Genomic DNA, 23332 nt, shown 5'->3' on the forward strand with positions numbered 1-23332 from the left:
GTTGAAAAGAACTTTGATGTGAAAGGAGTGGAGGTGGTGTGGAGCACTGTGCCTGATTGCAATGTACAGGGAATTGTACAAGTTTGTGAGGATATGGCCACGATGAACAGTCCGCATGTGTTAGTTTTGCACAATGGTGCTTTCCATTTGGGCAACGTCAGTGCCCCAACTTTGTTGGCTGATTTGGAACGCTTGGTTCAAGCCGTAATGAAGATTCTTCCAAATGCGAAAGTAATTTTTTCTGGATTACTCCTAGGGCAATATGGGACAATAGGTCAGTTTTTTGTCCTCAGAAAAACATTGCTAGGTGTGTCATCAAACGAGGCATGTGTGCCTTCATGCTTAGAGCTGGTATGTTCTTCTGTAATAATGAGAATATTGATGCTTAATACTGTTAATTTTAAAGAAGATGGCATCTCTTTATCTTTTTCGGGAAATGCCTTTCTATTTTGGAATGTAAGGGTTGCTTTGGAGAAGGTTATGTGAAGATTTTAGGAGTAAAGTAAGAAACAAAAACAAGAAAAAAATACAAAATAACAGGTTTCTGTCAAGCATCTGTAAAAAAAAGCAAAAAAAATGGCTCTTTTCAGAGCCAACTTCAAAGGGGAAATGGGGCACACTATTTAAATTTACATTCACCACGCTCAGATTCTCGATATGTCCGCGGACATGGCGGTAGTCCGCAGACATCAAAATCACTACGTGGGGGTTCAGTATGTTCTATGTTACATGTATATGAAGTCAAGGATATTATGGTTAATTTGTGCTACTAAAAACCTATGAAATTCAGTGAAAAAAACTTTGTTAAAGGGACGTTATGGTTAAGTTGCGCTGCTAAAAACCTTTCAAATTCAGTGAAAAAACTTTGTTAAAGGGACGTTATGGTTAAGTTGCGCTGCTAAAAACCTATGAAATATGTGTACAAGGGATTATTATTATAATGTTGCGAAACAAGTGTCAAGGATCATTGCAATAAATATCATACCCTAATTAGTGAATTGAACGATGCATTGATATAAATAGCATTCTATTATGGGGTTCTATCAAGTATACTAAGCTACTCATACAGAAACATAACATTGTGTGCAGTGTACAAGATGAAGGTATAATATTCGTAATGTTAATATGTTGAATAAAGAAATGATAATTGTTTTCTTAATAGATTTGTGTGTACTGTGAAATATGTAATATGTAGCTAATAAAACACATGTATTACATAATTGCCTTACTATAGACAAAACACAAAGACACAAGAACATATAACAATATGGGTATATACAGGGAAAGTGAAGTTAGCAAAAAAGCACAAGTAGTAGCAGAAACAATTCATAATTTAACTGATTATTTTCATGCAAATAAATGATTGCTCTGTTTCAAAGCTGCTATTTACCCTAGGTATATGTATCATTTGATGTGATTGGACCCTAAGGAAAGTAGTGTGAGTACAATATATACAAATATGACCATATACAGGGAAAGTACAGCCATAAAAAAACAGAACTATCAGAAAGTGCTCATAAGTCTATTGATTATCTTTATGCACAAAAAGGATTGCTGTCTTTCAAGCTTGTGTCTTCCCGTATGTATATGTTTCATATGATGTGACTGGACTCTAAGGGAATTACTGTAAGAACCTACTTGAAGGATATGTCTACAAATAAAATAACATTTTTAGTTTCTGACTGTTACTGAAGAAAACCATGTGGCCTAGATATGTCAGCAAAAGAAAAAAGAGTGAGCCAGACATGTGATGTCATCAGTGACATTTGTGATGTCATCTTTGATGTCCTGGTTGTTAGTCTTAGCAGTGCACGGTGGTGGTGCGAGTTATGGTTGCTTAGCTCACCATAACTGGCGAATTTCAAGGGTTTTTTGGTTTTGCATGGAACCATAACGTCCCTTTGACAAAGTTTTTTCACTGAATATATATATATAGTTGACCCGTGTTCCAGGTTACAAATTGGAAGATGGTTGACTGAGAATGATGAGAAGCTCAGTTGGAGTTGCAGAAGAAGCAAGTGTGGCATCACTGCATATTATCCCCACCAAAAATATTGGCATATATATGGTCGACAGGAACGGCCATAGGCGATATGTGCCCCCGCTCCTTTAAAAATAATGCAGAGGTTGCAGGTGTGTCCCCCGCAGGTTCCATGCCTCAATATTGCCGCAAAAATATGGCAACATTTTTGTATGGCAATATTTTTACGGGGATATTAATACATGGAACTGCTAGTGCGAGTGAGGAGAAGGAGGAGTGAAGCTTGGGGCTTGATTACCCACATCTTTGCATAACTTCTCTAGAGTTCTGGTAAATCAGGCAGATGTGTGTGGCTTACTTTATTTTACCAGTGCATAAGCAAGGGATATAACTTAAGTACCCTGCTGTATGTTCTTTCAACTGGAAATATAGTGGTTGGCAAGGGAAGCAGGAAAGGGAAAGAGATAATGTACAGAAAAAGGGGAGGGAAAAAAAGGGCCATAGAAAACTTGAAGGTATGGGTTATTCGGCTGGGTCACAGGAGGATTATGAGGACCAGGAGTTCAGGGAGAGCAGAGCGTAGCATAGTAGTGTGGGAAGATGAGAGCAGTAGTAGTGAGGATAGGAGAGAGTAGTAGTGTGGAGAGGGGAGAGTAGTAGTAGTGTGGAGAGGTGAGAGTAGTAATAAGGGGAGGGGAGAGTACTAGTATGGAGACTGGAGAGTAGTAGTGGTGTGGAGGAGGGTAGGGAGAGAAGTACAGAGTAAATCCGAGGGTGGTGGTAGATAATGGCGAGAAGAAAAACAGAGAAATAGAGGAGGGAGTTTGAAGGATAGAGAGGAGTGTAGGTGGGTGGAGTAGTAAGGATGAGAGTGGGAGGAAGAAATGGTGAGGTAGAGAGACATAGCGAGTTGACTACAAAGGTTTGTAAAGGAAACAAACAGGTGTGGCCTACATGTTTGAAAGGCACCAATCCTTATTTGACATTGGAATCTGTTGGGAAATATAGGTCAGAGACCACCCAGATTGTTCAATGATGGATATATAGAAAGAAGGTATTTGGCTTTAGGCCATCACTACCAGGAAGACAGCACCATAGGTAGTAGTGAGTTCCATAATTTGGTTGCTAGCGCTAGCACCGGGAAGCTGTAACCACCCGCTTTCTGACACTTGAACCTGGGGAGGGCAAGACAGTTGGCTTGGACAGATCGCTGTCGGCGAGTGGAGGTGTGAGGTGTAAATTGATTGGAGAGGTATGTGGGAGCCTGGTTAGAGAGACACTTATGATTGAGTGTCAGGGGCTTTACTGAAATTCTTTGGGTTACTGAGAAACAGCCCAAGTTGCGTCTGCTGTCTGAAATATGGTTATTTCTTGGAATGTTAAGGCCTGCTCTGATGGCGTTGTTCTGGGTGACCTGCAGCTTATTTATGTTCCGTTGACTGGTTCCCAGATAAAGATCATTGCACTAGTCGATCTTGGACATGACAAGAGTTCTGGCTAAGATAATGCAGTTAGCCATGGAGAAAAAAGGGCAACAAGCGGTAATCAGTTTGCATGTGTAGGCAGAGGCAGATGTAACAGAGTTAGTTTGTCTGGATAGAGACAAGGTGGAATCAAGGTAGATACCGAGGGTGTTGGTGTCATTAGAGACCTTGATAGTTTTGCTGTCAATGATGAAAGACTTGAAAGCAGGATCAAGTTTGCTGAGATGATGGTGTGAACCAAGGATGAAGAGCTCAGTTTTATCTTCATTAAGACAAAGCTCATGTTGAACACGTTGTATAGTGTGGGAGATACACAGGAGCCCTGAGGCACGCCGCAAGGAACAGGTGAGAGTTCAGCTGCTGCGGAGGGCAAGAAGACTTGCATAGATCTATTGTCGAGGAATGATCTAATCCAGGAAGTGGCAGAGTCTGAAAAATTGGCGGCTGACAAGAGGTGTTGACAAAGGATGCAATGGTTAACAAGGTTGAAGGCTGTGGATAGGTCTAATAGGAGCAACAGAGCCAGTATCCCTTTGTCTTTAAGGTCCTCGATTTGTGTTTTCAAATTGATGAGGGCAGTTTCTGTCCCATGCCTGGGCCTGAAGCCTGATTGCCTAAGATCATGGAGTTTGTTGGATTCGAGGTACTCCTGAATCTGGAGGTAAGCCGCGCGATCAAGGATTTTAAGCAGGAAAGGAACTGTGGTAATGGGCCTGTAGTTGGTGGGTATACTCGGGTCAGGAGAGGGCTTTTTGAGCAAGAGGATGGCCCATGCATCTTTTAGATTGTCAGGGACAGTGCCTGTTTTGAAGGATGTGTTGGTGAGGGTGGTGATAAAAGTAGCTAGTTTGTGAGCCGCTTCCTTAATAGTAAGGGTGGGGCAAAGGTCGCCTTGGCAGTTGGTCGTTTTAAGCTTAATGGTGCTTAGGGCTGTGAAGCTGAAAGGCTTATGAGTAGAATCGGGGGAGGTTGTGCGAGGGGGGGGCTGGTTGTTAGTCAGGAGACAGGATTGTTTGGCATTAATTTTGGCCTGGAGAGTCGTAATTTTATCCAGGAGGGCAGCTTGTATATTTGTGCACCATGTGCTGTTCTTACTGCATGTGTCCGGGGGGGTTGCGGGAGATTCAAGTTCTTTGAGAATCTAGAAGAGCTCTTTGGTGTTGGATTTGGCTTCCATGACAGGAAGAGGGCTTCTTTGTAGTTAAGGGAGGCAATATTTAAGTAGTCTTTGTTGGCGTTGGAGTGGTGACTTTTCCATCAGGATTCGGCAGAGCATTTTACTTTGCAGAGTTCTCTTAGATGTGGGGTGACCACAAGTTGAGGTGAGCTCGGGGTTTGGGTTTCCTAGTTTTAATAGGGACAATGACATTCAGTGCTTTAAGCATGGACTGTTTGAAGGTGTCAACTAGAGCTGTAGGATCCGTGCATGAGGACGCAATGTTATTTAATAGCGGGAGAATAAGGGGGAGCAGTTTTGCCTTTGTAATGTCTCTTTTGTTTCTGGTCTGGGTGGCTGGGGCATGTTCTTGTTTGTGGCAATGGTCAGTGGCTTTAATATTAAAAATGATTGTGTGATGATCTGACCATGCGCAAGGTATGTTGTCCTGGAGGTTGATAGTGCAGTTAGATTCAGCTAGCCAATCAAGGGTTCTCCCTTTGGAGTGAGTAGGTTCCAAAATGTGGTGGGTGAAGCCCCGGTCAGTTAATGTGTTAGCCAGGTCTAGAGCTGCGGGGTCGTTAGGGTCTTGGAATCCAAGATTGAAATCGCCAAGTAATATGATTTGTGTTTTGGTTTTGGCTTTATCCGCTATGATGGACATGATGTCATCTGAGAAGGTGGAGATGGGTCCAGTCGGTCGGTATATGAGGTGGAGTGTGGCCGTTTCATTAGGGGAAATGGGGAGTTTGACCATAAGTAGTTCTGCAGATGGGAGTTGTTGGTTGTTAATGCTTCTGATGCCAATAGAGATTTGGTAGATTGGTTGGCATTGAGGCCACATCTGATAATAGTGTAACTGGCGGGAATGACGAGAGCTAGTAAAGGTCCTGAGGCGGCATGTAGCCAGGTCTCAGTTATGGCCAAGAAGTCAAGGTCTTGTGTTATAATCAGATCAGCAATATCTAAGGTGTGTGCAGGGAGTGACCTGGCATTAATCAATGCACATTTGATCAGATTTGCTTTAGGGGAGTCATTATGTGTTGAGTGTATAGCGTTTCTGCACTATTGTGTAGATGATGGGCTCTAGTGGTGGCAGTGAGGGCCTCTCAGGTATGTGCATATGGCGCAGGAACGTTGAGCCCAGTCTTGTGTTCCTTAAGGGCACAGAGCAAGGTTGATTGGGTGCTGGTTTAGTGGCATCTTGAAGCCATCTGTGACACATAGTGCCATCATGGGATCGGTTCCATGTCATTTCATCGCGGGAGGTTTTTTTGCAGGGTTTTTTTACTGTGAATATTTTATCGAAAAAATCCAGTGAATTTTTAAAAAAATGTTTTTGGGGCGGGTTCCCCTCCAACCCCCATTTGCTTTCAATTTATATCTATTACCAAAAACCCACATCCCATATATATAATTTTTTAACCCCCCCAAAAAAATTTGATGGTTTAAAAAAACTAAAATTTGCAGTAAAAAACCATGCAAAAAAACGTCCCATGATGAAAGGACTTTGTGCCCATGTGATCATCCTGACCCTTATACACAGGCACACACTGCAAAGAAAGATACTGAGAATAGTATCCCTGACCAAGACAACCTGGGCCATCTTATGCACGTTTGGGGCCCTGGGCACGTACATCTTTGGGTCCCCCCACCACCAAACCAACGGAATCACTTTAAAAGTTTTAAAAACATTATCAGTGGGTCATGGTTTTCAAACCATGTTTCCATTAGATATCAGAAGAGTAAAGCAGAACTTTAACACTTTAAAGAGTAGAGCAGACTTAAATTATCCTTGTCCGAGTCCTGCACCATCTGGTCAACTCCCTTCTGTCTCCCACCCATTCCACTCAAATGGCCTACATAAGAAGAAATATCAAGTAATGGGCTAAACGATCCCACTGGCATGCGAGGAGGCAAACCTTACAGAAGACAGTACAGTTATGTACAAGATATTAGATGAAGAGACCAGTATCACTGTATTGTCTGCTGGCAAAGCCATGATACAAGGACAAATGTTTTGGTTCCAAATTCGGATACTAATTCATCTCTTGGACTAACAGTTTATACAACTACTACAAATACTACTACAAATACTGCAAATACTGAAGAGTACATGAGTGTGCCCACTGGTTCAAATAGTGTAATGGTATGTGTAGAAAAGTGGACAGGGCCTCAGCCGGGTAGCATATTGGACTCAAGAGTGTGCTGACTGGTTGCACATATTGGAATACTTTGTGTACAGAAGTGGACAGGGTCAGATGTGGATGCATTCTGTGTTTGGGTTATGGCCAATGGGCAGATTATTCGGTAGTTTATTGTATTATGATGTATTGGTTGCGGGCAGTTATTAGAGTCTTGGGTGCAGAGGCCAATCATCAATGAGTTTGTCCATTGGCTGGAAGTACTGGAAGTACTGCAAAACTACCTGAACTGAAGTGGATAGGGGCTCAGGTGGCTGTGTTATGTTTGTGGTTTGAGGTATTTGTTTGTTTGTTTGTTTGTTTGTTTGTTTGTTTTATCTGCTTCCATGGCACGCCAAACCCACAGGTATCTGGGCACTTTACTTACGCACATGGTTACAATATTTATACGAAATTCAATAATAAATGCAGTTGAATATACAGTTGTAAATATAATATTATACAGATATAAACAAGGTCAAGGATATATTCAACATGTGCAGGTTCATAGCATTGCTTGAGCCATAGTTTGCCGAAGGGTTGAGCCGACCATTAGACGTGCTCAAACTAAACAATGTGCAGGTCAATAGGATAGCTAAGTCTAGTAGTCTACGGAATGAGAGGAACATGATGTCGTTCCTAAGTGCCAGAGGTAGCTTCTGCCAATTCTTAGCTGCAAACACTGGAAAGCTGGTTCCTCCTGCTTTTTAAGTTAGAATTTTGGAATGTTAAGAAAGATATTGTGGTCGACAAGGTCAAATGCTCGCGACAAATCCAATAGGAGGAGAAGAGCAGGCTTTCCGTTGTCCCTTGCCTCATCCATTTGGATGTTCATATCCAAGGTGGCAGTTTCTGTCCAATGTCTTGATCTGAAGCCGGATTGCCTGAGGCCCAACAGATTATTATTCTTGAGATGATTTTGGATCTGGACATATGCAGCCTTATCTGGGTAAGTGGGTAGATGTTTTCATGCAATGCTGTATTATGCTGTGGTGGTTGTGGCCAGGATCTAGAGTATTGAGTGCATGTCGGGAGGCTGTAGACTGTAGGCTATGCACTCAAGAGTGTAGGCCCTGGGTACAAGCACCACAGTATAATATACCTATGCATTCAACATTGTGATCCATCCAGTAGTTTTTTTTTTTAAAATGACCAAAAAGTAGGTCACAAAAAATTAGTGATATCTATGTTCGGTCCGTGGACACACTTCCCTGTTCGCTCTGCGGACAGTGTCCTGATTGGCCAACCGGCTTGCATCATGTCCACAGACATGCAACGTGTTCGCTGATTGGACGGTGAAGAGCGTGAAGCGCGTCAGATTTTTGGGAACGCCCACCATCTTGGATTCCCAGACGTCTGCGGACAACGCGGTGAAACATGGTGGAAAAATACTATTTAGTAGAGTGTGACTGGGGAGGGTGGGGAAATAAGATATGGGTTAAATGTTGTATTTATTTAGGTGGTAGACCCCCTGTTGTGTTCGCTTTTTCCGCGGACAACACGGATGTCCTGAAATGTTCTAAATCAACAAAATGGTGGTGTGCTGAGGACACTACGCCTGTGCATATGGATTATAGGCAAGTTGAAACTGTTCTAAGAACACACACGGTGTCCTGAAATGTTTGAAAATAAACGAAATGGGTGTGTCCTGAGGACGGTATGCCTGTCCATTTTGTTTGCAGGCAAGTTGAAACTGTTCTAAGAACACATCATGTGTCCTGGGATGTTCGTCAATAAACAAAATAGGGGTGTCCTGAGGACAGTGGATGTTCGTCAATAAACAAAATGGGTGTGTCCTGAGGACGGTATGCCTGTCCGTACTGTTTGCAAGCAAGTTGAAATGTTTCTAAAGACACAAGAAGTGTCCTGGGATGTTTGTAAATAAACAAAATGGGGGTGTTCTGAGGACGCTACATCTGTCCGTATTGTTCGCAAGCAAGCTGAAACTGTTCTAAGAACACTCACAGTGTCTTGAAATGTTCGTAAATAAACAAAATGGGTGTGTCCTGAGGACACTGTCCGTATTGTTCGCTGGCAAGTTGAAATTGTTCTAATAACACATCATGTGTCCTGGGATGTTCATAAATAAACAAAATGGGGGTGTCCTGAGCACTCTATACCTGTCCGTACTGTTCGTAGGCAAGTTGAAATTGTTCTAAGAACACACCAAGTGTCCTGGGATGTTCATAAATAAACAAAATGGGAGTGTTTTGAGGATGCTAGCCCTGTCCGAATTGTTCGCAAGCAAGCTAAAACTGTCCTAAGAACACACGCGGTGTCCTAAAATGTTCGAAAATAAACTAAATGGGTGTTTCCTGAGGACGGTATGCCTGTCCGTTTTGTTCGCAGGCAAGTTGAAACTGTTCTAAGAACACATGCAGTGTCCTGAAATGTTTGTAAATGGATGAAATGGGGGTGTCCTGGGAAGGCTGTCCGTATTGTTCGCTTGCAAGTTGAAAGTGTTCTAAGAACACATTATGTGTCCTGGGATGCTCGTAAATAAACAAAATGGGGGTGTCCTGAGGACGCTATGCCTGTCCATACTGTTCATAGGCAAGTTGAAACTGTTCTAAGAACACTCATCATGTCCGCGGACATTAAAAGTGCCCATATGGCATAGTTGAAATGTTTGACTCTATGGGTGTGATATACTGCGGTGGTTGTGGCCAGGGCATAGAATCTTGGGAGACTGGCCACAACCACTGCAGCATATCACACCCATAATGGCTTATAACTTTGGGATCCAAGAACAAATTTATAAGCAACAAAGTTATAAACCACTATCGGTGTGATATGCTGTGGTGGTTGTGGGCAGGGCCTATAGTCTTGGGTGCATGGACAAGAACAAATTCATGAGCAGAAAAGTTATAAGTCACTATGGCTGTGATTTGCTGCGATGGTTGTACTTATTATAATATACTTACTGTTTGGTTTAGTAAGTAGAGTACATGTATTTCTTGTTCATTTCTGTGATAAAAGAAAAGATCAAGTTAGTATTGGTATTTTGTAACGACTTATAACATTGAATAATCAACATTTTCTTTTTTGACCCTCATATTTAGTAGATTACAAACCAGTGTACTGTGCAATTTGCTCAGTTTCTGTGTTTGTTGCTAAAATCATTGGGTCTGTGGGAGAAAAGAAAATCCATGTTGGATTAAAAAAAATAAAAAATAAAAATGTTATGCTACAGTCTATTTGTTTGTTTGTTTTCAGTGTTCACTTGTTGTTTCTGGCTAATGCTCTATATTTTGGCTTGTTGCAGATTTTTGGAGCAGTTAGATACCTGTTGACATATTGTAACTGTGCATTTTTTGTTATAATGAAGTGGTATTGATTTATCTGTTTGGATATTGTAACATTTTGGGACCGTTAGATACCAGTTGGCGTATTCTAACTGTCTATTTTTTGTTGTAATGTGTTATTGATTTATCTGTTTGGTTATTGAAAATCTTGGGGTAGTTAGATACCAGTTGACGTATTCTAACTGTTTATTGTTTGATATAATTTAGTGGTATTAAAGTATCTGTTTAGTTGTCGTAGAATCTTGGGGCAGTTAGATACCTGTTGGCATATTCTAACTGTTTATTGTTTTTTATAATGAAGTGGTATTGATTAATCTGTTTGGTTATTGTAAAATCTTGGGGTAGTTAGATACCAGTTGGCGTATTCTAACTATCGATTTTTTTATATAATTTAGTAGTATTCATTTATCTGTTTAGTCGTAGAATCTTGGGGCAGTTATATAGCTGTTGGCAAATTGTAAGAGTTTATAGTTTTTTAATAGAAGTTTAGTTAATGTTTAAGTACAGTTTAGTTAATAAATTTTGGTTTTAAGAAGATTAAATAAGCGTTTGTAAGATTTGCAGGTAATCTCTGCTTTAGAGTAATGGTACTATCATTACATTCGAACCATCCACATTTTCTTAATATATATGCAGTATACTGACCTGCATTGGTTGTGGCTCCTGTGTGGTAGATTATACCAATTGTTGTGAAGGTTTTCTTACCAAGTGATACTTGACCATGTGTGAATCCAGTCAGCTTGCAGTTGTTTTTAGTACCATCTGTATTGTAACGTAGAAGCATTAGTATTACGTATGTACTTTGTTTTTGTATTAGTAAGGTGGAGCGATTATCCGAATTGCAGGTAGTACATAATCTACCATGGTTTGCATTTTGTACAAGTTGCTGAAATGAAACGGATTCACAATTAGGTATTGAGACATACACAAAGCGCTCATTGGGGATTTGTTCTTGTGTCACATTGTTGCAGAGAGTGCATGTATGTTTCCACATGTATGAAATCTGGAAGATTTCGTTTATAGGTATGTTTTTGTTTTCCAGTACTTGTAGTAAGTACATTAGAAATTCTTGTGGATCTTCCTGTGAGTTTATAGTGAATTTCACCATTCCAGCACAGTAGTCCAATTGTTGTCTTATCCCATAAACACTATACGTGTTGTCAGGATTGTTTGCTGCGTTTCTATGAAGTACTAACATTTGAAAACACAATTGGTCTGTACTGTGTAATTAAATGTTGTCAATAATTGGTGGTAATTGAAATAGAATATTCATTGCTACATTTGCATAGCAACTTACACCAATTACATTTGAAAATTTAAATGGACCAGGTAGTTCTGTATCAAGTGCTTTTTTTGAGCTTGTCTTCCTTTTTTGAAGAAGTACCTGGTTTACTTTCCCTAATAGTTTCTTTTTTGTTTGTGGTACTTGATGAAGTATTAGTTTTTTTTAATTCTCTTTGGAGGATTTGCAGTTACATCCTGTTGCATTTCTGTTTGATTTAGTTTTCTTTTAGAACATTTTACTTTTTGTAGAACAGGATATGTTTCTAGATGGGGGTGCATAGTGAACGAAGTCTATTGTATTCTAAAATGCAAGGAATATTAGCGTTTACTTTACTTGCATCAAAGTTGATTAGAAATAGACCGCCAAGTGTACGTAACCTTGATAGTGCTACATAGCTCATGCCTTCTTTAAAGACTGTGTTACCAATGTCTATCAATGCTTTGTCTAGGGTAAGACCTTGTGATTTATGAATGGTGACTGCGTATGCAAGAGTTAGAGAAAATTGTTCTCTGCGTACAGACATGTCTTTGAAGAGAAGGAATCAAGCTGTTGAGCGTCCTATCCTTTTCACTTCTGAAAGTTTGTCAAAGAGAATATTGACAAACTGAATGTTGTTGTCACGTGGGTATGTTTGAAAGCCAACAACTGTACCCAGTGCTCCATTAACTAGTCCTTGTTCCACGTCAAGCTTAGGTTTAAGCATTACTCTGCAAGTTAAGGATAATTTTAATATTTTTTCCAATCCAGCTGTGTTGGAGATTGATTTTTCTAAACTATTTACAGGGTAATTCATAGAATTTCGCAGAAAAGTGTTGCAAGCGGCGGGCGCAGAGTGTCCGCGTGCGATTGACTGCGCCAGGCACGTGCGCTAAAACCGATTTGCGCGCACAGCGTATTCATGGATTTTAGGCTCCCAAACCAGCCGTGGCGCAGAGAATCGCAGCGACCCTGCAGCAGCGCCAGTAACGCCCCCAAGAACGCCCTCGCGCAAGGAAAAGCCATCAAAATCTCTAAATCATCGCAAAGGGCTGCGCTAACCCTGGACCAGTTCACCGGGCTGGCAAACAGCAAACGCCAAGCGGGGAACGTGTATTTCAGGGGTGCGTGGGAAGTTCCACACGCGATTGGCCCCGTGCAAGCAGGGTACGTGTATTTCAGGGGTGCGCGGGAAGTTCCACACGTGATTTCAGCAGGGTACGTGTATTTCAGGGGTGCGCGGGAAGTTCCACACGCGAATGGGCCAGTGCGAGCAGGGTACGTGTATTCCATGGGTGCGCGGGAAGTTCCACACGCGATTTCATCAGGGTACGTGTATATCAGGGGTGCGCAGGAAGTTCCACACGCGATTGGCCCGGTGCAAGCAGGGTACGTGTATTTCAAGGGTGCGCGGGAAGTTCCACACGCGAATTCAGCAGGGTACGTGTATTCCAGGGGTGCGCAGGAAGTTCCACACGCGAATTCAGCAGGGTACGTGTATTTCAGGTGTTCGCGGGAAGTTGCACTCGCGATTTCAGCAGGGTATGTGTATTTCAGGGATTCTGGGGAATACTACACGTGAATTGTCCGTGTGGGTCCTTCCAGGTGTACGCTCCACAACCTCCACGGCCCCTGCAGGCAGCCCACACCACGGGGGACTACCCTGCACCCCTGCTCATGTCCCGCAGGCAGCCCATCCACCATGGGCATGCCCACCAGCCAACCCACATGTCACCTTGCACTACTGATCAACTATGCATGTCTCCCACCACCCCCACCCCCCAGCCACCATGGGCAGCCTCCACCAGGCCCCCACTCATGTCTCCCACCACCCCCACCCCCCTGCAGTGCAGGGGCAGCCTCCACCAGGCCCCCACTCATGTCTACCACCACCCCCACCCCCCAGCCACCAGGGGCAGCCTCCACCAGGCCCCCACTCATGTCCCCTATCACCACCACCCCCCAGCAGTGCAGGGGCACCCTCCACCAGGCCCCCACTCATGTCTCCCACCACCCCCACCCCCCAGCCACCAGGGGCAGCCTCCACCAGGCCCCCACTCATGTCTCCCACCACCCCCACCCCCCAGCAGTGCAGGGGCACCCTCCACCAGGCCCCCACTCATGTCTACCACCACCCCCACCCCCCAGCCACCAGGGGCAGCCTCCACCAGGCCCCCACTCATGTCCCCTATCACCACCACCCCCCAGCAGTGCAGGGGCACCCTCCACCAGGCCCCTACTCATGTCTCCCACCACCCCCACCCCCCAGCAGTGCAGGGGCAGCCTCCACCAGGCCCACACTCATGTCTCCCACCACCCCACCCCCCAGCAGTGCAGGGGCACCCTCCACCAGGCCCCCACTCATGTCTCCCACTCACCTCCACCCCCCAGCCACCATGGGCACCCTCCACCAGGCCCCCACACATGTCTCCCACCCCCCCACCCCCCAGCACTGTGGGGCACCTGCCAGCAGGCCCCCACCCATGTCCAACTCATGTTCCCCACCACCCCCACCCCCCAGCACTGTGGGGCACCTGCCAGCAGGCCCCCACTCATGTCCAACTCATGTACCCCTGCACCCCCACCCCCCAGCACTGTGGGGCACCTGCCAGCAGGCACCCACCCATGTCCAACTCATGTTCCCCACCACCCCCACCCCCCAGCACTGTGGGGCACCTGCCAGCAGGCCCCCACCCATGTCCAACTCATGTTCCCCACCACCCCCACCCGCCTGCACTGTGGGGCACCTGCCAGCAGGCCCCCACCCATGTCCAACTCATGTACCCCTGCACCCGCACCCCCAGCACTGTGGGGCACCTGCCAGCAGGCCCCCACCCATGTCCAACTCATGTACCCCTGCACCCCCACCCCCCAGCATTGTGGGGCACCCTCCACCAGGCCCCCACTCATGTCCCCTATCACCCCCACCCCCAGCAGTGCAGGGGCAGCCCCCACCAGGCCCCCACGCATGTCTCCCACCACCCCCACCCCCCAGCAGTGGAGGGGCACCCTCCACCAGGTCCCAACTCATGTCCCCCTGCACCCCCACCCCCCAGCTGTGCAGGGGCACCCTCCACCAGGCCCCCACTCATGTCTCCCACCACCCCCACCCCCCAGCCACCATGGGCAGCCCCCACCAGGCCCCCACTCATGTCTCCCACCACCCCCACCCCCCAGAAGTGCAGGGGCACCCTCCACCAAGCCCCCACCCGTGTCTCCCACCACCCCCACCCCCCAGCCACCAGGGGCACCCTCCACCAGGCCCCCACTCATGTCCCCCTGCACCCCCACCCCCCAGCATCCAGGGGCACCCTCCACCAGGCCCCCACTCATGTCTCCCACCACCCCCACACCCCAGCATCCAGGGGCAGCCTCCACCAGGCCCCCACTCATGTCTCCCACCACCCCCACCCCCCAGCAGTGCAGGGGTACCCTCCACCAGGCCCCCACTCATGTCCCCCTGCACCCCCACCCTCCAGCAGTGCAGGGGCATCCTCCACCAGGCCCCCACTCATGTCTCCCACTACCCCCACCCCCCAGCCACCAGGGGCACCCTCCTCCAGGCCCCCACTCATGTCTCCAACCACCCCCACCCCCAGCATCCAGGGGCACCCTCCACCAGGCCCCCACTCATGTCCCCCTGCACCCCCACCCCCAGCAGTGCACGGGCAGCCCCCACCAGGCCCCCACTCATGTCTCCCACCACCCCCACCCCCAGCAGTGCAGGGGCACCCTCCACCAGGCCCCCACTCATGTCCCCCTGCACCCCAACCCCCCCAGCAGTGCAGGGGCACCCTCCACCAGGCCCCCACTCATGTCTCCCACCACCCCCACCCCCCAGCCACCATGGGCAGCCCCCACCAGGCCCCCACTCATGTCTCCCACCCCCCAGCCACCATGGACACCCTCCACCAGGCCCCCACTCATGTCTCCCACCACTCCCACCCCCCAGCAGTGCAGGGGCACCCTCCACCAGGCCCCCACTCATGTCCCCCTGCACCCCCCCAGCAGTGCAGGGGCACCCTCCACCAGGCCCCCACTCATGTCTCCCACCACCCCCACCCCCCAGCCACCAGGGGCAGCCTCCACCAGGCCCCCACTCATGTCTCCCACCCACCCCCACCCCCCAGCCACCATGGGCACCCTCCACCAGGCCCCCACTCATGTCTCCCACCACCCCCACCCCCCAGCAGTGCAGGGGCACCCTCCACCATGCCCCCACTCATGTCTCCCACCACCCCCACCCCCCAGCAGTGCAGGGGCACCCTCCACCAGGCCCCCACACATGTCTCCCACCACCCCCAAGCCCCAGCAGTGCAGGGGCACCCTCCACCAGGCCCCCACTCATGTCTCTCACCACCCCCACCCCCCGGCAGTGCAGGGGCAGCCTCCACCAGGCCCACACTCATGTCTCCCACCACCCCCACCCCCCAGCCACCATGGGCACCCTCCACCAGGCCCCCACTCATGTCTCCCACCACCCCCACCCTCCAGCAGTGCAGGGGCACCCTCCACCAGGCCCCCACTCATGTCCCCTGCACCCCCACCCCCCAGCAGTGCAGGGGCACCCTCCACCAGGCCCCCACTCATGTCTCCCACCACCCCCACCCCCCAGCCACCAGGGGCACCCTCCACCAGGCCCCCACTCATGTCTCCCACCCACCCCCACCCCCCAGCCACCATGGGCACCCTCCACCAGGCCCCCACTCATGTCTCCCACCACCCCCACCCCCCAGCAGTGCAGGGGCACCCTCCACCAGGCCCCCACTCATGTCTCCCACCACCCCCACCCCCCAGCAGTACAGGGGCACCCTCCACCAGGCCCCCACTCGTGTCTCCCACCACCCCCACCCCCCAGCAGTGCAGGGGCACCCTCCACCAGGCCCCCACTCATGTCTCCCACCACCCCCACCCCCCAGCAGTGCAGGGGCAGCCTCCACCAGGCCCACACTCATGTCCCCCTGCACCCCCACCCCCCAGCAGTGCAGGGGCACCCTCCACCAGGCCCCACTCATGTCTCCCACCACCCCCACCCCTCAGCCACCATGGGCAGCCCCCACCAGGCCCCCACTCATGTCTCCCACCACCCTCACCCCCCAGCAGTGCAGGGGCACCCTCCACCAGGCCCCCACCCATGTCTCCCACCACCCCCACCCCCCAGCCACCAGGGGCACCCTCCACCAGGCCCCCACTCATGTCCCCCTGCACCCCCACCCCCCAGCATCCAGGGGCTCCCTCCACCAGGCCCCCACTCATGTCCCCCTGCACCCCCACCCCTCAGCAGTGCAGGGGCACCCTCCACCAGGCCCCCACTCATGTCTCCCACCACCCCCACCCCCAGCATCCAGGGGCACCCTCCACCAGGCCCCCACTCATGTCCCCCTGCACCCCCACCCCCCAGCATCCAGGGGCACCCTCCACCAGGCCCCCACTCATGTCCCCCTGCACCCCCACCCCCCAGCATCCAGGGGCACCCTCCACCAGGCCCCCACTCATGTCCCCCTGCACCCCCACCCCCCAGCATCCAGGGGCACCCTCCACCAGGCCCCCACTCATGTCCCCCTGCACCCCCACCCCCCAGCCACCAGGGGCACCCTCCACCAGGCCCCCACTCATGTCTCCCACCACCCCCACCCCCCAGCCACCAGGGGCAGCCTCCACCAGGCCCCCACTCATGTCCCCTATCACCACCACTCCCCAGCAGTGCAGGGGCACCCTCCACCAGGCCCCCACTCATGTCTCACACCACCCCCACCCCCCAGCAGTGCAGGGGCAGCCTCCACCAGGCCCACACTCATGTCTCCCACCACCCCCACCCCCCAGCAGTGCAGGGGCACCCTCCACCAGGCCCCCACTCATGTCTCCCACCCACCCCCACCCCCCAGCCACCATGGGCACCCTCCACCAGGCCCCCACACATGTCTCCCACCACCCCCACCCCCAGCACTGTGGGGCACCTGCCAGCAGGCCCCCACCCATGTCCAACTCATGTTCCCCACCACCCCCACCTCCCAGCACTGTGGGGCACCTGCCAGCAGGCCCCCACTCATGTCCAACTCATGTACCCCTGCACCCCCACCCCCCAGCACTGTGGGGCACCTGCCAGCAGGCACCCACCCATGTCCAACTCATGTTCCCCACCACCCCCACCCCCCAGCACTGTGGGGCACCTGCCAGCAGGCCCCCACCCATGTCCAACTCATGTTCCCCACCACCCCCACCCCCCTGCACTGTGGGTTACCTGCCAGCAGGCCCCCACCCATGTCCAACTCATGTACCCCTGCACCCCCACCCCCCAGCACTGTGGGGCACCTGCCAGCAGGCCCCCACCCATGTCCAACTCATGTACCCCTGCACCCCCACCCCCCAGCATTGTGGGGCACCCTCCACCAGGCCCCCACTCATGTCCCCCTGCACCCCCACCCCCCAGCATCCAGGGACACCCTCCACCAGGCCCCACTCATGTCCCCCTGCACCCCCACCCCCCAGCATCCAGGGGCACCCTCCACCAGGCCCCCACTCATGTCTCCCACCACCCCCACCCCCCAGCAGTGCATGGGCACCCTCCACCAGGTCCTCACAATCCCCAATCATGTGCGTTATGGTCAGCCTCCACAGCCAAAAAGCCCTACCAAGTAACCCATTCACCCACATGGAAATGGAAATTACATGTTAAACCCCCAATGTTCATGAAGCTAATGAACCCATGTCCATCACACACAATGGTTGCAATTGAATGGGAAAACACCCAACATGACATGCATGAAACCAATGAGATGATACCATACAGTGAAGTATGAAAACAAAATTGTATTGAAAAAAAGAAAGAATGCTAAAGAAATGAAACAAACTACAATGGGAATGAGAAAAAATAAGCTGCATGTCCGTATAAAAAAAAATACAGCAAATCCGAATCCAAAAAAATGTCGTCCAAAGTCAAATGTAAAAAAATATCTATCCAATTAAGACCTATGTAAAAAACTTCCAATGGTCCATGAGCCAACTGAACAAAGGAAACCTACAAAAAACCTAACTAAAATGCAACTATATACAAAAAGTGGAGCAGTGTCCGTCGACTCCAAATCATAAGAACAAACAAAGGAAACCTAAAACTAAAGAACTATATACAAAGGCGGCGGGCAAGTCCAGCGGCTCACTCCGTGGTGATCCGGGCCAGGGCATCATCGAACTCCTGTTAGATGTCCCGGAGGCGGTCCAGTTCCATGGCCCCAAGGGTCCGCAGGGACGACGCCGTGTCCTCCTCCAACCCCCTGCGGATTGCCTCGAGGCACTCGGCCCGCCTCAGGGCCCTCCGCATGGAGTTCTCCGCCCTGACCATTGTGAGCCGCGCCTCTTCCGCCCGCCGCCGCTCCGCACCTATGGCGTGGCCCAACCGCTGCCACACGGAAGACACTCTCTGTCCTGGGTCCTCCTGCCCTCCGGCCGATGCCTGCCCCTCCGATGTCGAAGGCCCCGAGCCTTCATGGCTCCCACCATGTTGCTGCTGCTGCTCTGCCTCTGCCCGTGCACTGCCTCCTGCTGCCTGCACATCCTCCGCCGGCTGGGGTGCAGTTGTTGTTGTGGCCACCCCTGCTGGACCTCCGACTCCCGACTGTGGCAGGGATGCCTCCTCCACCAGCCTGGATGCACCGTCAGAGGCAGCTCCACAGGGCACCCAGGTGACTGATGGGTGGGAAGATGGCACAGAGGACGACTGGCTCGTAGGGGGTCCAGTTGAGGAGGGGGTCGGAGCAAGCCCCATCAGACGGAGGAATCCGGCCTGGGTGACCTGTCCCAGCAGGCTGACGTGGTCAACGAGCCATTCGAGATGACATGCAGTCTCTCCATGAAAAGACTGCAGGTCACCTCGCATGGCCCGTTGACGCATCGCCACACCAGCCAGGACAGGCTCAACCCGGACCTGGATAGCCACGTCCGCAGGCAGAGGAAGGCCAGTTGACGTCAGCTCATCCCCTGCCTGGAAACGGGTCTGGACGTAGGCATCCCTGCTGGTGCAAGATGATGCAGGGACAGGATCGGGGACAGGATTGCACACAGGCACCTCCGCGGCGGCCTGTGCTGCCTCCTGTCCCTGGTCCTGCCCTGCACCACTAGCACCAGTGGGATCCCCACCTCCAGACCCCGTCTCTGGTGCTTGCACGGCCTCCTCCTCCACCAAACCCCCCACCAACCTGGATGACTCCGTGCCATCTTCCCCTGTTGGGCCCTGTGGGGTCCCAGCTGCCCCTTCTGCTGCCGAGGAGTCCAACTCCAACCTCCGCCTCTTGGACCTCCCCCCGGCAGCTGCGGCCTGGGACGCGGCACCGGACTCCTCACTCCCCGACGAGATGACAACACAGGAGGGGAGCCGGGCCTTTCGTCTCCGGCTGGCCGTCGGATCCCCGCCACTGTGCGCCACAGCACCTTCTCCGCCCTCTTCATCAGTTGACGCTGCAGACAGGGAGAAACAAAGCACAGGCATCAGGGCACTGTACAATGGACACATACACAAATGACAGTTGCACATGAGTGGCATTGGCAAACCTCAGACATGTCATCACAATCCCCAACACACATGTCATTGCAACTGGCACACATGAGCCATACCACAGCCATATCGCAACTGCCACCACCATCCATACACATACAACAGCATGAGCAGCCAAAGGGGAGCCAGACATCACATGCAACACAGGAAGTGCACCACACATGTACACACACCACCACACTTGCATGCATGTGTACACCTCTGCCAAGTGTCGCACTGTTCAGACGGGCATCCATGTCACATCTGCCAATCAGGCTTCCACATACCGCTGTCACATGCATCCGTGTTGCATCACTGTTGCACCCTTGTCAAATACACACACATGCACATGTACACAGTGCTCATACATGCAGCCGAAAACAACATACATGCGTGACATCACGGACATGTCTACTTACATACACATTCATCCAAACATGTGTGCACGCACAACTGCATTTGGCATGCAAGCCTACACACACAAGCACCATCCATGTCTCACACATTACAGCCCTCGCATGTGTCAGCCCCACGGCCCTGTACACCCCCACCCATACTCGACCCCATACAAACAGATGTGCAACCTGCACAATACCGAATAATCACCACACGCACTGCTCACAATCAGGATGCATGTACACTCACCGCTCGACTCCAGACGGGTCTGCTTCTCCAGGACCTGGACGTGGAGCGCTGGGGATATGCGTTCCAGGACCCTCATATGTTCTTCCGACAAGTGGCCCCGGCGCCCCTTGGCATCCGCTGCCTTCAAGAGGCGCCGGGCCTTGTTGAGAGTCCTGGACCTGAAGTCCTCCCAGCGCTTCCTGACATGTTGTAAGTCGCGGACTGCCACCCCTTCCGCGTTGATGGCAGTCACGATGTCAGTCCAGATCCGAGTCCGTCCTTCCTTGTCGGCGCGGGAACTTCCGAAGAGGGCATCATACTGCCCCACGACTTGCTCCACCAGGACACCAACTTCGGTGGCACTGAAGCTGGTGCCTATCTGCCTCTTTGGCCGGGGGTTGTCAGTGGTCACAGATGGTGTTTGCCCCGACATGACAACCCCAGAGGCAGGAGTGGGTGGGCAACTGGGTCCTGGGGCTGGGCTGTGGAGCGATGGAATCCCAGTCGGGAGTCTTCGGTTCCAGCAGGGGTGGTCACAGCAACAGCACCCCTGGCTGATGTGCAGGCAGCAAATGGCAGTGCACGTGGGCAGCAGGCAGTCAGGCAGCAGCAGATGGCAGGTGGGAGCGTGCTCGGGGCTCTGGGGGGCAGTAGTTCGGCCTTATGGGCAGGAGGGTGGTCTTCCGTGTGCATATGCGTGGCCAGCTTGATACGGAGTGATTTTGCACGTGAAAAGTCTGCACATCAGCGTGAAATTCGAGGAAAGGCCCTTAGCGCGTAAGCGCGTCAGCACACATACGCGATTCTATTGGACCAAAGGCCCTCAGCGCGTAAGCGCGTCTGTGACGTGACCCGCACGGGTGTTTCCCACACAGCACGTGATGACAGAGCACACGTGGAAAGACTGCACGTCAGAGTGTCATCGCGTGTAATTGGACAGCACGTCAGAGTGTCATTGCGTGTAATTGGACAGCACGTCAGAGTGTCATCGCGTGTAATTGGTGGGAATGGGCCTAGCGCGTACACGCGGCAGTGACAAAGCGTGTAATTGGTGGAAATGGCCCTACACGCAGAAGTGACAAAGCGTGTAATTGGTGGAAATGGCCCTAGCGCGTACACGCCGCGTAAGTGACGCTGGACGTGTGGGCCTGTATAAAAGGTACGTGTAGAACACCATTTCCTTGTACGTGCTTTTCGTGGAGAGCGAGTGGGTGAATTCTGTACTTCTTGTCGTTTCACACGCGATTTACTTCACGGCGTTTCAAGTTCGTATTCCCTGTTACCTCTGACAGCTTTTTCTCTTTTTTCTCTTTTACTGGTTTACCTGGGCCTGTTCCCTCAAACAGTGTTCCCTTCTACTGTTGTCCTGTCTCCTCAGACAGCGTACAAATCTTCTTTTGGCGGGGGTGTTGCCAACCAAACGCGCTCCTTTTTCACGCTCTTTTACCTGGCAGATGGTGAGTCACGCACGTATCTAACATCTGTGCTTGCCCTGTGTGTAGCCTACCCCTTCAGAGGACATTCTAGGCTGCGTGTGATACGCATACGTTCATTCTTGTGTTACTGGGTGCCACAGCGTAGTGCAGGTTTTTCTTTCTGCACACGTGGTCTAGGAGGGGTTGCGTGCACCTCATCTCCCTTTTTTGGGGCTCCTGTGCGTAGCGTGACCCGTCATCTTTCCCCAGGGGTTACATTCAGCCTTGCAAGAGCACTAGGGTACAATTACCATCTGGTACCCAACCCCTTTGACCCCCAATTGCCCAGGAAAATAGTTTACAGCCACTCCCATACGCACATTTACATCAGTGCCATGGCTGGGAGGCAAGGATTCCGTAAGGGTGTCAAAGGTGGAAGAGCCACAAGTGATGGCCGTAGTGGATCCGGTAGGGGACGTGGTCGTTACTTGCAGGGTGAGCCTGTCCCCCCATGTGTGGAGGACCAGTCAAGGGCACCCATAATCCCCCCCCCTCCCGTTGAGGCTGATGTGGCTGACACCATCCATGCTCAGCCCTTGTTGGACCAGCCCATTGTGGCACCAGACCTGGCTGACTCCATGGCTGACTTTCAGGTCAGCATGCCTATGACACGTGCGCTGGTGCACATTGATGTCACCATGCCACGTGCATCTGGGGCAGCAAGGTCATCTGCTGCCCCAAGTAGGCAGGGCGGAGAGGCTGCAGGGGCAGCTGCGGCTCCATCCACCCCAGCCCTCACACACCCAGCCAGGACAGTGTCCGTCCTAATCCATCCTGCTGACATTCCCCCTGACACCATCACACTTGAGCCAATGCCTGCACCAACTCCCATGCTGAGTGTGCAATCCCACACTCCTGATACAGAGTCCACCAGGGCTCCTGCCCCTAGTGTCCAGAGCGGCGCAGGACACTAAGGATCACCACCACCTTCCAAGCGGAAGAGGAAGAGTGCTCGTCCGGCACAGGCTGATGCCCCAGACACGGCTACACAGTCCGGCCCGTCGAGGAAGCCCAGCTTCACGGATGACGAACTGAATGCACTTGTCGAGTATGTGTCCGCACATGACAACGAGATGGTCATTGTTGCAGGATCCAAGACCACACCTGCACAACGCCAGGCACACTGGCAGACCGTTGCGGACACCGTAAGTGAGGCGCACAGCCAATGATTGCTATAAGCGCTGGAATGACCTAAAGCGCAGGGCAAAGAGTAAGCTGGCCTCAAGTCATGCCGCAACTCTAGTGACTGGAGGTGGGTCTCCAGTAGTAGACATGGAACTCACTCCACATGAGTCAGTCGCTGGGACCTACGTCACGGAGGAACAGATCCAAGGCG

The sequence above is a fragment of the Ambystoma mexicanum genome, chromosome 3q (assembly GCF_040938575.1).
Source record: "Ambystoma mexicanum isolate Mex_15411 chromosome 3q, UKY_AmexF1_1, whole genome shotgun sequence".
Classification (NCBI taxonomy): Eukaryota; Metazoa; Chordata; class Amphibia; order Caudata; family Ambystomatidae; genus Ambystoma; species Ambystoma mexicanum.